Source organism: Gastrolobium bilobum, unplaced genomic scaffold (assembly GCF_033153095.1).
Source record: "Gastrolobium bilobum isolate Gb01-03AN ecotype WA unplaced genomic scaffold, APGP_CSIRO_Gbil_v1 utg10332, whole genome shotgun sequence".
Taxonomy (NCBI): domain Eukaryota; kingdom Viridiplantae; phylum Streptophyta; class Magnoliopsida; order Fabales; family Fabaceae; genus Gastrolobium; species Gastrolobium bilobum.
This window is the reverse complement of record NW_026898346.1, coordinates 1,221-15,401: the sequence shown is the minus strand read 5'-3', so window position 1 is coordinate 15,401 and position 14,181 is coordinate 1,221. Positions and strand designations below refer to the sequence as shown.

Here is a 14,181-nt window from a genome sequence, read left to right as displayed (position 1 = left end):
TTGTAGCTCTGTAGATCAAGATATCAACTATTTACTAAAACAGGTTTGTTGCTATCCAGACCAAAATATCGAGATATTGCCAAAGGAATATCAGGATATCGATATCCGGATATCATATCGGGATATCAATATCTGGATATTTTCGGAGGAATATCCGGATATCAATATCGGGATATCATATCCGGATATCAATATCCGGATATTAGTTTTCCAATATCGGGATATTTTGCGACAGTATGCCAAAAATGCATTTTTTGAGACTTTTTCCCACAAGATTCAACTTTTACCCACAACTGAAGTCCAAGCTTCCATTTTCATATATATATATATGCTTGTTTTCATCAAGGTTACTTATTCCTTTCATTTAACAAGTTAAAAATTCATTGTTTCCAAAGAAACTCAAAGAGAAAAGTTGAGGTTTATACCCAAAGCTTCAAAAACAGCAAAGAGGAATGCTCTTGGAGCTCACAATGCAACTCCAAAAATCAGATATAACACAACCACGAAAATACACTTCAAGATGGCTCATTTCTCTTCAAAGAAAGCTTCTTGAAGCTCCAAACATCAAGGAAAAAGGTTCCAACTTCACACAACTCAGAGACACCACTCTAAACCTTCCCAAACAGCACCCACAACCAGCAAAAGCTGACCTTCAACCTCCCAATGCACTCTACTAAGTGTTTACAATGATTTAGAGGGAAGAAACATGGAGAAAGGTGATCTCTTGGTGGTTTTCATGAGAGGAGAGGGTGGTGGCAAGTGAGGGAGCTCAAAGTCAGAAATGGAGGCTCACAAGACACGTAGAGCTGATCAAATCAGCCTAGGGCTGCGTGTAACTTCATATTTATAGTCGGTTTAAGTTTAGTCGTACTGTATTAGCGCTAATAGCTACGCTTAGCATTTTAATCCCAAACTTAGGATTATGAACCTAGCCATTTTTCTAAGATATCTCATATTTTTATTTTATTTTTCACAGTACTTTTCTGGTACGCGCTTTTACTTAGCCAGTATCAGTTCTGACACTAGTTCTCATTATTTTAACCTGAAACTTGTTATGCTAGACCTATATATTATTCTAGTGACATATATTCATTCGTACGCATTTATACTGTGAAGCAGAACTGGTATATGCACTTTTCGTTAGAAAAGCGACTTTCAGCATTCTTAATCACTTACCATAATTATTTAAGCCTTATCATAATTATTAGGGTCAATTATGAAATTATTTCCTAATTTCTCATAATTAATTAGTTAAATTTCTAAATTAACAGTGCGAGTTCTTACACCAATGAGCTAAGCTACTCCAAATACATCAAGTGGGTCCAACACCACATCTCAACCCAAAACCTTAAGGCTTTGAGTTTATGAGTCTTTTCACTTATATACTATTCACTTAGCCCATTACAATCAATGTGGGACACATCACACTTGAATATCTCAACAATAATATCTCAACAATCTCTCCCTCAAGTGTGAAACCCGACATTGATATACTTCTCCTCAACCGAGTACCCCAGGGTCCAAGTACTCAACCCGCCTCCTAGCTTATCACCAGGCTAGCTCGAGCCCAACCCGACTCTGATACCACTGTTGGGAACTCGGTTCCCTCAAGCTCGGCTTAACAGCCTTTTGCGGAAGTCAGTCAACAAGATCTTGGATCTCGAATCTCGACAATTACTTCGGCCTGAACTTCACCGGGTTGGGCAGCGCAGCGAAAAAACGAAAAACACAAACAGGAGAGAGAGAGAGAGAGAGAGAAAGAGAACACAAGCAGTTTTAACGTGGAAAAACATTCTCCAATGAAGAAGTAAAAACTCACGGGACCTAGTCCAGATCAAACTACACTATGTAGATAATGGATACAAAGAATCAAGATTCACCAAAGTGGTGGTTAACTCAACCTCTCCAACAACAGTGATAATCAAACTTTCCTAGAGATGTTTCGCTCAAACTCTCTCTAGAGATCTCTCAAAATACAAAGCTCAAAGCTTTGCTCACAAATCTCTCAAATATTTTTCTCTCAAATCTACTTTCTCTAACCTAGCCTACATCCACAACTAATAAATTAAATATATAAAGGAGGTGGAATCTAAGGTCTAAAGTTTAAGGTTTTTGAAAAATCTCTCAATAACCTTGGGCTTAGTATTGAAAAAAGAAATCCAACATAAAAAGAGAAGAAGGAAAAGTTAGTATCTCGTGCGCAAGCTTCATGGAAAACTCATCTAGTGCTTTAATTCTTGCACTACCCATAAACCACCAAGTCACCAGCCCTGTCACTGCATCACCTCAGCATTATTTGCGTTATCCCATATATTTGTGTTTGAGAATAGGATTCCCCTATTTGGTTTAGAAGAAATTATTATATTCCCATCATTTGGTTGATACCATGCTGCTAGGTTCTTGCTTAATTTTAGTCTTTTTTTTTCTTAAATAAATAAAATAAAATATAAAAGTAGCTATAAAACGTCAAAATCATGAGGTGTAGCTAGCCTTTGGTGAGAATATCTTTACTGTTACAGATCCAATGAATTTTTAGGGTATTTATTACTTATAAATTATAATATGAGATATATCTTATTTTTTGTCAAATCATTTTTTTATTTAATTTTAAAATAAATTATTTGTTAATGATTTAATAGAAATAAGATACCTATCACATTATGAATACAAAATTTACCGAAAACTTAGTGCACACCAAAAACAATTTGGGCTTTGGTTACTTTTTCTTAGGACAGGTGTTGTTCTCGATATGTCAAAAAATATTTATAAAAAGAAAAGAAAAAAATTAAAGTTATATAAAGAAAAAGTTCAGTAACAACAATAGGATACCGTAATATTAGGGTTCTTTAATGTAAATTCAATTATTATTAGGATGAATGGCAATTTTTATTTTAATTCCAAATAATTTATTCTGTTAACCTTCCTTAAAAATAAGAAAAGTAATAAAAAAAATACCTGGTTTAGGATGGATTATTTGCGTTAGCTTATTATTAGTTTAGCTAAAAAATTATTCTCAAATTGTCTGTTGTAGTAATAAAAAATAACTAAATAGCAAAAAGGTTATTTTGTGTTAGTTAAGTTTGGCTTGTTAATAGTCCATTTCTGTTGTCAAATCTTGATTAGTATGTTATATTTACTTCTTCACAAAGAATTTTAGTAAGTCAAAAAAAAAGTTATTTAAATTTCATTGTTTGAGTTTTTAAATTGGATTGTTGCTAATTTGATTAGAAAATGTTGTGTGAATTACATAATCATGGGAAAGTAGTTGTTAATTAAAACATGTTATTGTTTACAAAAAAAGAAAGAAAAAAACATGTTCTTTTTTCATCACCTAATTAACTTTTAACGAAAAAAGTTTGTTCATGCATGCAGCGATCGACAATGTTGATTGTATAACATTGTTCATATTGTAATCGTCTTCGTATAGTCATGCTATTTTGGACTCCGTGTAATTTGAATTTAATTTTAAAACAAAATTCTTTATCAATTTCTTTATAATTGAATACGTTGTAATAAATCTGTTTTAAATTTTTGTTAATCCACATGGTGATCGAAAATGTTGATTGTATGGCTCGCCATCTTTCAAGCATTGTCCTTATTGTAAGAGTCTTCGTATAGCCACGTTATCTTAGACTCTGTGCAATGTGAATTTAATTTTCAAAATAGAATTTCTTTATCAAATCTGTTTTAATTTTTTTATGTTCCATGCGGCGATATAAAACTTTGCTTGTATGGCTCGTCATCCTCAAGAGTTGTCTGTATCATAAGAGTCTTCGTATAGCCACGTTATCTTAGACTCTGTGAAATATAGATCTAATTTTTGAAACAAAATTGCTTTATCAAATATGTTTTAACAAATCTGTTCTAATTTTTTTGTGTTCCACACTACTAAAAAAGCTGGTATTAGGGACGGACAAATTTCGTCCCTAAAAGCCATAAATTCGTCCCTAAATTATTTAAGGACGGAACTTGAGACAGAACAATTTTCGTCCATAAATCGCTCCTCACTAATGTTTTGGGACGTAACTTTAGTTCCGTCCCTAATAGGGACGGAATAAGCACCAGCATTTGTTTGAAAATATAAAATTAATCATGGTATTAGGCTTTTCATTAACAATTTATTTATTTACCTAGATAGTTAAAACTCTCCAACTCTCTCCTATGACAGAAACTAAATAAACCAAATTGAACTAGTTACTTTTCATTGACATACTCAAATTTTACTTTCAGTTTAACATGCACACATGCGCCAACAACTGCTACCTATAAAGGCCTAATGTGAAGAGGATTAGGGTCCCGGTTGGACCACTGAAATGAAATCAAATTCCCTCTCTTTACCCCCACCGAATTTTAGTCCCTAGAGACATATTAGGCATTAGGAGATTAGATGAAAGCAAAAAACACATTCTGATATAGATAAACCCAAAAGACATTAACAGAAATATATAACTTTCACAGAGCAATGCTTACGGTAATGCTCTGCATTAGCATTATTAGAAGTTTAGAATAGAGTGGGTGAACCTGTGAACTTTTCCTCCTCCCACGGGCAGTAATCCGATGATGCCCTTTTGATAATATAAATATACCTAAAAATTATTTAAGAAGAAATATCAAACCTTAATTTTCCCAAAACATATACAAGTTACAAGCCTAATCTTCAATCTCAGTTGTCATTATACCCAAAAAAAAAAAAAAAAAAACAGACCAATAAAAAGTTAACATTCTAAATTCCAAACTCATTTAAAACTTCAGTCAATCTTTCTATGTAGAAGTCATTTAAAGCACAAATCACACTATTAACACAACAGGGACACCTACACTACAAACCACTAAACGTGCATCATTGAACCTCATTAATGAAAAACTTTGAAGAAGCAGTTAGGGGGAGAGATCACCTTCGTTCTTCAAAATCTTGGTGGCGATGGCGGCGGCTTGAATTGCTGTGACCGGAAAGAACAGAGAATGGTTATAGGGTTAAAAGTGAAAGTGAAAAATGAATGTGTAAATGTAATTAGCTAGGCCTTAGTGACAAGACGGTAAAAAAGCAAAAGTAAGCGTGGGAAAATGATTTTGGGAATGAAAGTAATGGAGGGATGGACAAAAATTTCTAATTCATTGAATATTTAGTTACAAAATCATTCAAAATAACAAAAAAAAATTACTAGACATAGGTGCTAAAGTGTGAACATTGTGTAATTTTTTTGTATACATTTTAATGTAAATTTATTATATTTACAAAATAATAATTTGAAGTAATTTATTTAAACATTTTTTGAAAATGTCATATTTTTTTCATGAACACAAATATTTTATTCAATAAAAAATAATTATGATGAAAATTTATTTATTTATAATATTAATTTCATTTCATTTACAAAATAATATACTGTTCGCATTTATACCCATCAATTTTGCAAAGAAATATAAGATATCCCAAATATTTATATTAAACCCAATAAAATGGTAATCATAATCTAACGAATCTAACAGTTGAAACTAAAAACACAATGCAACGCAACCGTTGAACCTTTTTTAAGTCTCTACAACACGTGTTGGAGTGTAAGGAAGTGTCGGAGAGTGTCGGACACGACATGTCAGAGTTTTTGAAGTGTCGGTGCTTCATAGGTTGTAAGTTGTGGATAGTGGGTGAGCATGTTTAAGTTGTATATGGAGTGATGCGTGACTTGCAACGCGCGATACGTGTCTCCTGGCGCTAGTGGCACCAACCTAATGCTCCTAGCTAACGCTTGGAAATAGAGAGTTTCCTTAGGGGGTGTTTGGTTGAGGGTAAATTTTATGATATATAGGGAAATGTGATGTATAGGAAAATGGTTGGAGGATTATGTTTGATAGGATTATGTATAAAAAGTTGTTTGGTTGAAAAAAATTTGGATTGGAAAATTAGGTAACTTTTATAAAGTCTATGTTTAGTTGTAAGTAACATATAGATGGGTAAATGCAATGGGTATTACAAAAATAACCCTGATGAGTTTAAATATTTTTGAATGAACAGTGAACAGACTCGTTACAAGTAAACAGGGACGTCCTTTCCCAACGTCCATATAACAGTTGTAAAATCAGAACTTTGTGTTGCCAACGACCATTTGAGAGCTGTCTTTGGAATTAATTTTGTTCGGGTTTCCGCGAGCCAAGCTTGAGAAGATTTTGGTCGACATAGCACTCCAGACAGTCAGCGAACGCATACAACCAAGGCATAGGGTTTTTTGGCTGCATTGCATCGTTGTTACCAAGTTAGGGTTCGACTTCCATTGACGCACTGGAAGGAAAGAAAGGGCATGTTATATGCTTTCCATGGTTTTTTAAAAATTGGTCCACCATCACAAGAGGTACGCTCATCCTTTTTTTCCCCTATTTGCTCATGGGTATCATCGTTGTTGTGTTCCAAAAGGGTGTTGAATTAATGTATAGAAGAACCCTAAGTCATCTTCATCTACCTTCTTTGTCTGTAATAATATATTACCAAGGAAGCTTTGAAATTTTCCCGAACTGATTGGCGAGAATATATGTTTCAGCCGGACGAATAAGTGTCATAACTCGTGTCATAATTTGTGTCATAACTTGTGTCATAATAAGTGTCCCCTGCAAAGCATTCTAATGCAGACATTGAGTATAGGAAAAAAATATCTCATAAGTTATAAACATACACAAGCACGTGATATAGAAACCTGCTTGGAAATGACTTCTGGAGAACATAACAAGGTTTGATGCCTCCATTCAGTTGTATTAACCTATTCTTAAGCTGAATATATTAGGTAGTAATAATTAATAATAAAATTTAAATTTAGGGTACTGTGTGTTGTTAAAAATTGACACCTTTGAAATTATCATGTTGGGAAATCTTTGCTGAATCAGTTTAGGATTATAGTATATACATTTGTGTTGGTTTGTTGATTATCAGTTTAACTTAAGTGGCCATTTGTGTCCTGCTTGTTACGGCAGTAACCAAAACTGAAGTGAATCGTGGGAGGAGTCTTGGAATTGAGTACAACACGACCATTGCCCAAGCATGGGTGGACCTCCATCCGAAGTAGGTGGAGGTGAAAACGTCATTTCAAGGCATTCTTCGTCCTTATCCCCTTCCAGGGTGAAGATGTGCTATTGTGGAGTGCCGGCTGCGTTGCGAATATCAAATACAACAAGGAATCCTGGAAGACAATTTCTTCGATGTCCCAATTCCAGAACACAGCATGATTGCCATTTTTTTGAGTGGTTTGAAGAACCTAGTTGTCGCAATTGTGTGAAGTTGAAGAAATCGATTAGATCACAGAATGTCTTGCTAATTGTAATTGTGATAACATTTGGTATCGTAATGACTGCAATGTTGAAATTTGGTTGACTTGTATTGTTATGGATTCTAATCGGAGTGTGGACTACCATATGTCTAGTTATGTTTTGTGCTGCTGTAATTTAGGGTAACAGTGGTCGTTGATGTTGTTAAAGTAGCGTTTCTTTTTGGTGGCTTTTATATGTACTTTTTTTGTCATAGGTATTGTGTATGATGTTTGTGTGATAAATTGATTAATTATGTATTTCATTCAATGTTGATGTAGTTATGTTTGTCTTGTATCTTCAAAAGATGGAGTTTGGAGATGATTTTCTTTTTCCAATTGATCAGTATGACTTTGACTTCATGTTGGTACGTTAGGAGCTAAATTAGTAATGGAAGTCCTATCACTTTCCAAGTCTTGTTATCGTTAGGCCCGTACGGCCTAAGCCACATAGGCTATTTAACTCCAAAAAACGAGCAACACAAAATTGCAGATTCAGCACTTGAGACCACTCATCACGACAACAAGTAGACTAATTGCAAGCTTGTTATGTGCATCTTCTGGTAATTATAATTTTATCAATGCAGTAAATAAAGTTTATATCGATTCTGTTTCTTAAGAACTTATGATTGTATTTGTGACTAGTATTCTTGTCAATTATTGTTGAGATGTCTTTTATGGGTTCACTTCTATGCAGGATCAAGTGTGTATTGATTTTGGCATTGATTTTGATTTTGTTATTACCTTCTGCTTCAATGGTTTCTGTCATCTCACCTTAGTGGCAAGATAAGGCTACTGTTTTATTTTCTTCCTCGGGTATCTTTCACGAAATTAAAGAGAAGAAATAAAATAAGGCTACTGATTTTGTTATTACCTTCTGCTTCAATGGTTTCTGTCATCTCACCTTCTGCTTCAATGGTTTCTGTCATCTCACCTCTGTTATGTTTCTTGTTTACTCTCTGGTTTCTGTTTCTCTGTTTCTTTGGCAGCCATCCACAAGACATGTTGTACAGCTTCGATTAGTATCATCAAATGCTACTAATTGGGGATTACTAACGAAAGGGTTGACATGGACAAAAGAGAAGGTGGTTGTTTTCAGCATTTTGAGGTAATTTACTGTGATAAATTATGTGGGATTTTATTTCATTATTACTTGTTATCCTTTTCTTTGGGTTAAGGGAATGCCTAATCCAAAGTGATTTTGGATTACATAATTCTGTCTGTTGGATACATTATTACTTTTGGTTGCGTTGTAGACAGGATATGTATTAAGCTGTTATTCTACACTTGGTATTAAGCAAATGGTTGTTAACTTAATTTTGTCTCTGACTCATCTTATAATGGATCTATTTTTTACTTCTTTCTATTTCTTTATCTGCTAGTCATGCACTACAAGGAGCCACTTGAGCCTTTCCCTCGCAGGTACACTACAAGGAGATTCAGAAATAGGACAGCCCAACAACATAAAGTGGATCAGGGAGAGAATAATATGGTTTGGATTGAGACCAGCCAAGAAATTAATCAAATTGTCCAAGATGAGGACCTGGGCCCAAGCAAAAGCAACAAATATAACAGTGACACAGAAACAAGGATCCAAAAGGCTGGTAGAACGTCACAGGTGCTTGGGAGTAAGAAGAAAGCAATAGGAGCTAGTAAAGTGTCTGTAATTGCAACGTTATTGTAATTGCTACAAAAAAGTGTTACTTGTAATCCCCAATTGCATATCATTGCCGGTCTGTAATTGAGGAATATTAGTATTTCCATTATTGACAATGTGTTTCCATTTCGTTTTGAGTAAGATAGGAAAGTGTACTCAATGTTGTGTTACGCTTGATGTTGAGTCTGTACCTCTCTCTTGTTATGAATTTTAAAGAAATATAGAGGCATTTCAGATCAATTATAAAGAAATATTGTTGTGTTACTGTTGATGTTGATGAACCCTTAGTTCATCATGGTTTTTAGCAGGAATTAGGATCAAATTGTGTGATTAAATGATGAAAAATAAGGTTAATGTCCTAAGATTGTCCATCAAGTTTGGACGCTAAAACGGTCATTCCTTAACGTTTTAGCGTTAGAGTCAGTTAAAAGCAGTTGAGCATACGTAAAGCATGGACGCTAAAACTGTCACTTATGGACGTTTTAGCGCCCACATCAGTTTTCTGTTTTTAATTGTAACACTATAAAAGGCAAAGCCTTTACGCTTAGTAAAAATCTGGATCTGAAGGGATCTGAGATATTCTCTCTCTCTCTTAAACTTTAGTCTGACTTCTCTCTAAATTCTCTTAGTGTTTTAGTTTTTGTAGTAGGATTTCTTTGTAATAGTTTGGAGATTGAAGACTTTCAACATGGAAATGAAGTTTGATTCTTCTTCTCTTGTCTATTCCTTAGTCATGTCTGAGTAGAGTCTTTGTAGTCTGAATGCAATAGAACTCCATGATAATATCATGTTGATCTGATTAATATGATGAAGTATTTTTCATGTGTTGATTTGAGATTTTCTGATTTAATTATTTCTATCAAGGAAGTAGTGTAGAACAGGGATGTTTATCTGATAATCTCAACATCAGAATTCTAGTACTCAAGGGATTGATGCTAGAGTTCTGATGTAATCTTAAGACTTTAGTATGTCATGCATGTATTAAGAAAGAGATCACCAAGGGATTGGGGTTTCTGATTAATGTATCTATCAGGGTAGTAAGGGATTACATCTTGATGATAAGTAAAAGGTTGATTAACATCACATGGAAAAGAATTCATCATATGATCAGTTTTTACATGGGTTAATATGGAGGAAAGTTGTTTTCTGACTACTTGTTGTTTTATTAAGTCTTAATCCATATTTATTTTGTGTCAAATTACTTACAATCAATTTTCTGGTGACAAATTATTCATGACTTTTACAAATTCTTATCTGATTCAAATTAGTTTTCTATGGTTTATTGGTGCTTGAACACAATTCCTCGTGGGAACGATCTTTACTCATCATTTTATTACTTGTACGACTAGTGCACTTGCTAAACGTCCATCAAGTTTTTGGCGCCGTTGCCGGGGAATTTGTTTTTCAACGCTAACTGATACCATAGAATTCTGAGATTGAATCCTTTTATTTTCAGTATTTTAGTTTATGTTAAGTTTCTGGTCAATTTTGATTCTGGTATATGCGAGGTACACTTGATCCGAATCTGTTGTTGTATGATCCAGAATTAGAAAGGACATTGAGGAAGCACAAAAGGGCAGCCAGGCAAATGAGATAATTGCAAGAAATTGGTGAATCCAGTATGGTTAATCAGGAAGAGATAATGGCAGAGAATCATAGACCACCACCACCACCACAGAGGACACTGGGAGAGTACATGACTCCTGCAGTGATTCCTCCAATTGGGAGTGTTGTGCGCCCAACAGTGGAGCCCAACAACTTTGAATTGAAGCCTGCTTTGATACATTTGGTGCAGAAGGATCAGTTTGCTGGAACCAGTGCAGAGGACCCTTACTTGCACATAGAGAACTTTCTGTTGTTGAGTGATACTGTGAAGATAAATGGTGTCACAAGAGATGCAATTCTGTTGAGACTATTCACTCATTCACTGACGGATGATGCAAGGAGATGGCTGCAATCATTGCCACAAGGAAGTATAACAACTTGGGATGATCTGCAAACCAAGTTCTTGTGGAGGTTTTTCTCAGCATCCAAGAGGGCCAAGTTGAAGGATGAGATTACAAGCTTTAAGCAGAAAGAGTCAGAATCCATTTATGAGGCTTGGGAGAGATTCAAGACTTTGTTGAGGAAATGTCCACAGCATGGAATTGAGGCATGGCAACAAGCAGCAATCTTCCTGCAAGGAATGACCACTAACACTAGAACCTTGGTGCATGCCACTGCTGGTGGATCATTGACTACCAAGACTCCTCAAGAAGCCTTGGATATCTTTGAGTCATTGGCATCTCAAGAATTTGATAATGCCCCAGTGGCTGACAGAAGGACAGGAGTCATCAGGTTGGATGGGTATGATGCTCTGTTGGCAAGGAATGACCAACTGATGCAGACACAGAGACACCAGCAGCAACAATTAGATACCCTTATCAAGCAACTCTCTTCACAAAAGGTAGCTTTTGTGGAAACCAAATGTGTATGTGCCATCTGTGGCAAAGGCCATGTGACAGAGGAGTGTGATTATGGGGGATCACCAGAACAAGCAGAGGTGAATGGAGTGTGGTATGATCAGAATAATCAGAGGAACTACAACAATCAGGGAAAGAATGTTTATATGCCACCATGGAAAAACAAGAATCAACACCCAGGATTCAGCTATAGTTCCAACCATCAATTGAATCCACCATTGCATCCTCCACCACCACATATGAAGGAGCAGTCAAGTGATCCTGCTGCATGGGAGAAAGCGTTTGCTCAGTTATCTAAGACAACTCAGGATTATATTCAGGGTTCTAATTCATTCAGGGAAGAGACAACTGCATTCATGCAGGAGACCAGAACTTCTTTCAGAAATCAGGAAGCATCAATCAGAAATTTGGAGACCCAGATTGGTCAATTATCAAGACAGATATCAGAGAGACCACAAGGGAAATTTCCAGGTGATACATTAGTGAATCATAAGGAGCACTGTAAAGCCATTATGACAAGAAGTGGGTTTGGTACTTCAACCAGTGAAAAAGAATGTGGAAAATAAAAAGAATGAAGAAGAGGTTGTGGTTGAAGATGTAGTCTCTGATGATGAAGTAGAGAAGATGAGAAATGAGAAAAGTGAGAAGGAAGTAGTTGTTAGAGATGTTATAGTTGGAATTGAGAAAGAAGAGGAAGGGAAGGACAATAAGAATGAAGGAGAGGTAGAAGTTGGTAAAAATGCTTCCCCACAAAAGATAATGAAGTGGGAAAAGAAGAAGATGGATGACAAGAAAGAACAGCCAGTTATTTTATCTCCCTATGCTAGAGTTCCCTACCCTCAAAGGTTGAAGCAAGAGATTCAGAAACAGCATTATGCAAGATTTCTGGATATCTTCAAAAATTTACAAATTAACATACCATTTTCTGAAGCACTGGAAAATATGCCTCACTATGCAAAGTTCATGAAGGATCTTCTTACTAAGAAGAGGAAATTAACTGATGGTGAGACAGTGGCCCTAACAGCAGAGTGTAGTGCCATAATCCAGAAGAAGCTTCCAACAAAAATGAAAGATCCTGGAAGTTTCAGTATCTCTATTGCTATAGGAGATGTGGAGGTGGGAAAGGCATTGTGCGATTTGGGAGCCAGTATAAACTTGATGCCATTGACAGTATGTAGAGCTTTGGGAATCAACACTTTGAAGGAGACCAATCTTATTCTGCATCTTGCAGATAGATCTATCAAGAGGCCTGAAGGTGTGGTTGAAGATGTCTTGGTCAAGGTAGACAAGTTTATCTTTCCAGTGGATTTTGTGATTCTTGACATGGAGGAAGAGGATACAGAAAGTCCTCTATTGTTAGGAAGACCCTTTTTAGCAACTGCAAGATCTTTGATAGATGTTGAACAAGGAAAGTTGTTGCTAAGGGTGGATGAGGAAACAGTCACAATTGATGTATTTGAAACTATCAAGCACCCTGTTGATGTGGGGGATTGTTTTAGATTGGATGTGATACAGGAGGTTGTGGAAGAAGTGAATAAAGAAGAAGAATTCCCAGTTGAGGAAGAAAGATCAGAAGAAGAGACAGGTACAGAAGATTACCAAGAAGAGCCAGAAGTGGAAGAGCTTGAGAAGAAGATTGATGACATTCCAAAAGGAGCACCTAAGGTAGAACTTAAAGAATTACCTTCATATTTGAAGTATGTGTTCCTTGGGGATGATCAAACATATCCAGCAATCATTAATGCAATGTTGTCTGATGAGGAAGAAGGAAAGTTGATTAAAGTACTTAAGAAGAATAAGCTGGCAATTGGTTGGCAATTTTCTGATCTCAAGGGTATCAATCCTTCCTTCTGCACCCATAAAATATTGATGGAAGAAGAGGTCAAACCAGTAAGGCAACCACAGAGGAGACTCAACCCCACTATGAAGAAGGTCGTGAGGAAGGAGGTTGTAAAGCTACTTGATGCTAGGATGATTTTCCCTATTTCAGACAGTGCTTGGGTGAGTCCTGTGCAAACAGTACCCAAGAAAGGGGGGATGACTGTGGTGAAAAATGAGAATAATGAGTTGATTCCCACAAGGACAATCACTGGTTGGAGAATGTGTATTGACTATCGGAGGTTGAACAAGGCAACCAGGAAGGATCATTTTCCACTTCCTTTCTTGGATCAGATGTTAGAAAGGTTGGCAGGACATGCTTTCTATTGTTTCTTGGATGGTTATTCAGGGTACAATCAAATAGTTGTGGCACCAGAGGATCAGGAGAAGACTGCTTTTACATGTCCATATGGAATATTCGCATACCGGAGGATGCCTTTCGGCTTATGCAATGCTCCTGCCACTTTTCAAAGGTGCATGCTTTCCATTTTTTCTGATATGATAGAAGAATGCATAGAAATTTTTATGGATGATTTTTTTGTATTTGGTTCTGATTTTGATGTATGTCTAGGGAATTTAGATTTTGTATTAAAAAGATGTCAGGACTGTAATTTGGTTTTGAACTGGGAGAAGTGTCACTTTATGGTGACAGAAGGTATAGTTCTTGGACACAAGGTGTCTAGGAATGGAATTGAAGTGGATAGGGCAAAAATTTCTGTGATAGAGAAACTTCCTCCACCTGTTAATGTTAAGGGTGTGAGGAGTTTTCTTGGTCATGCAGGATTTTATAGGCGGTTCATAAAAGATTTTTCAAAAATTGCCAAGCCTTTATGCAAGTTATTGGTCAAGGACCAAGAGTTCCTGTTTGATGATGAATGTCTGCATGCATTTCATG

General features: G+C 35.9%; 1 non-coding gene across 1 annotated transcript; it reads right to left on the bottom strand.

Moving 5' to 3' along the window:
* Nucleotides 1-10,987: 10,987 nt before the first annotated feature.
* On the bottom strand, nt 10,988-11,094 carry LOC133315102 (small nucleolar RNA R71). Its single transcript, XR_009752035.1, has one exon. It is a non-coding gene; the product is annotated as a small nucleolar RNA R71 (small nucleolar RNA).
* Between the last annotated feature and the right edge of the window lie 3,087 nt (nt 11,095-14,181).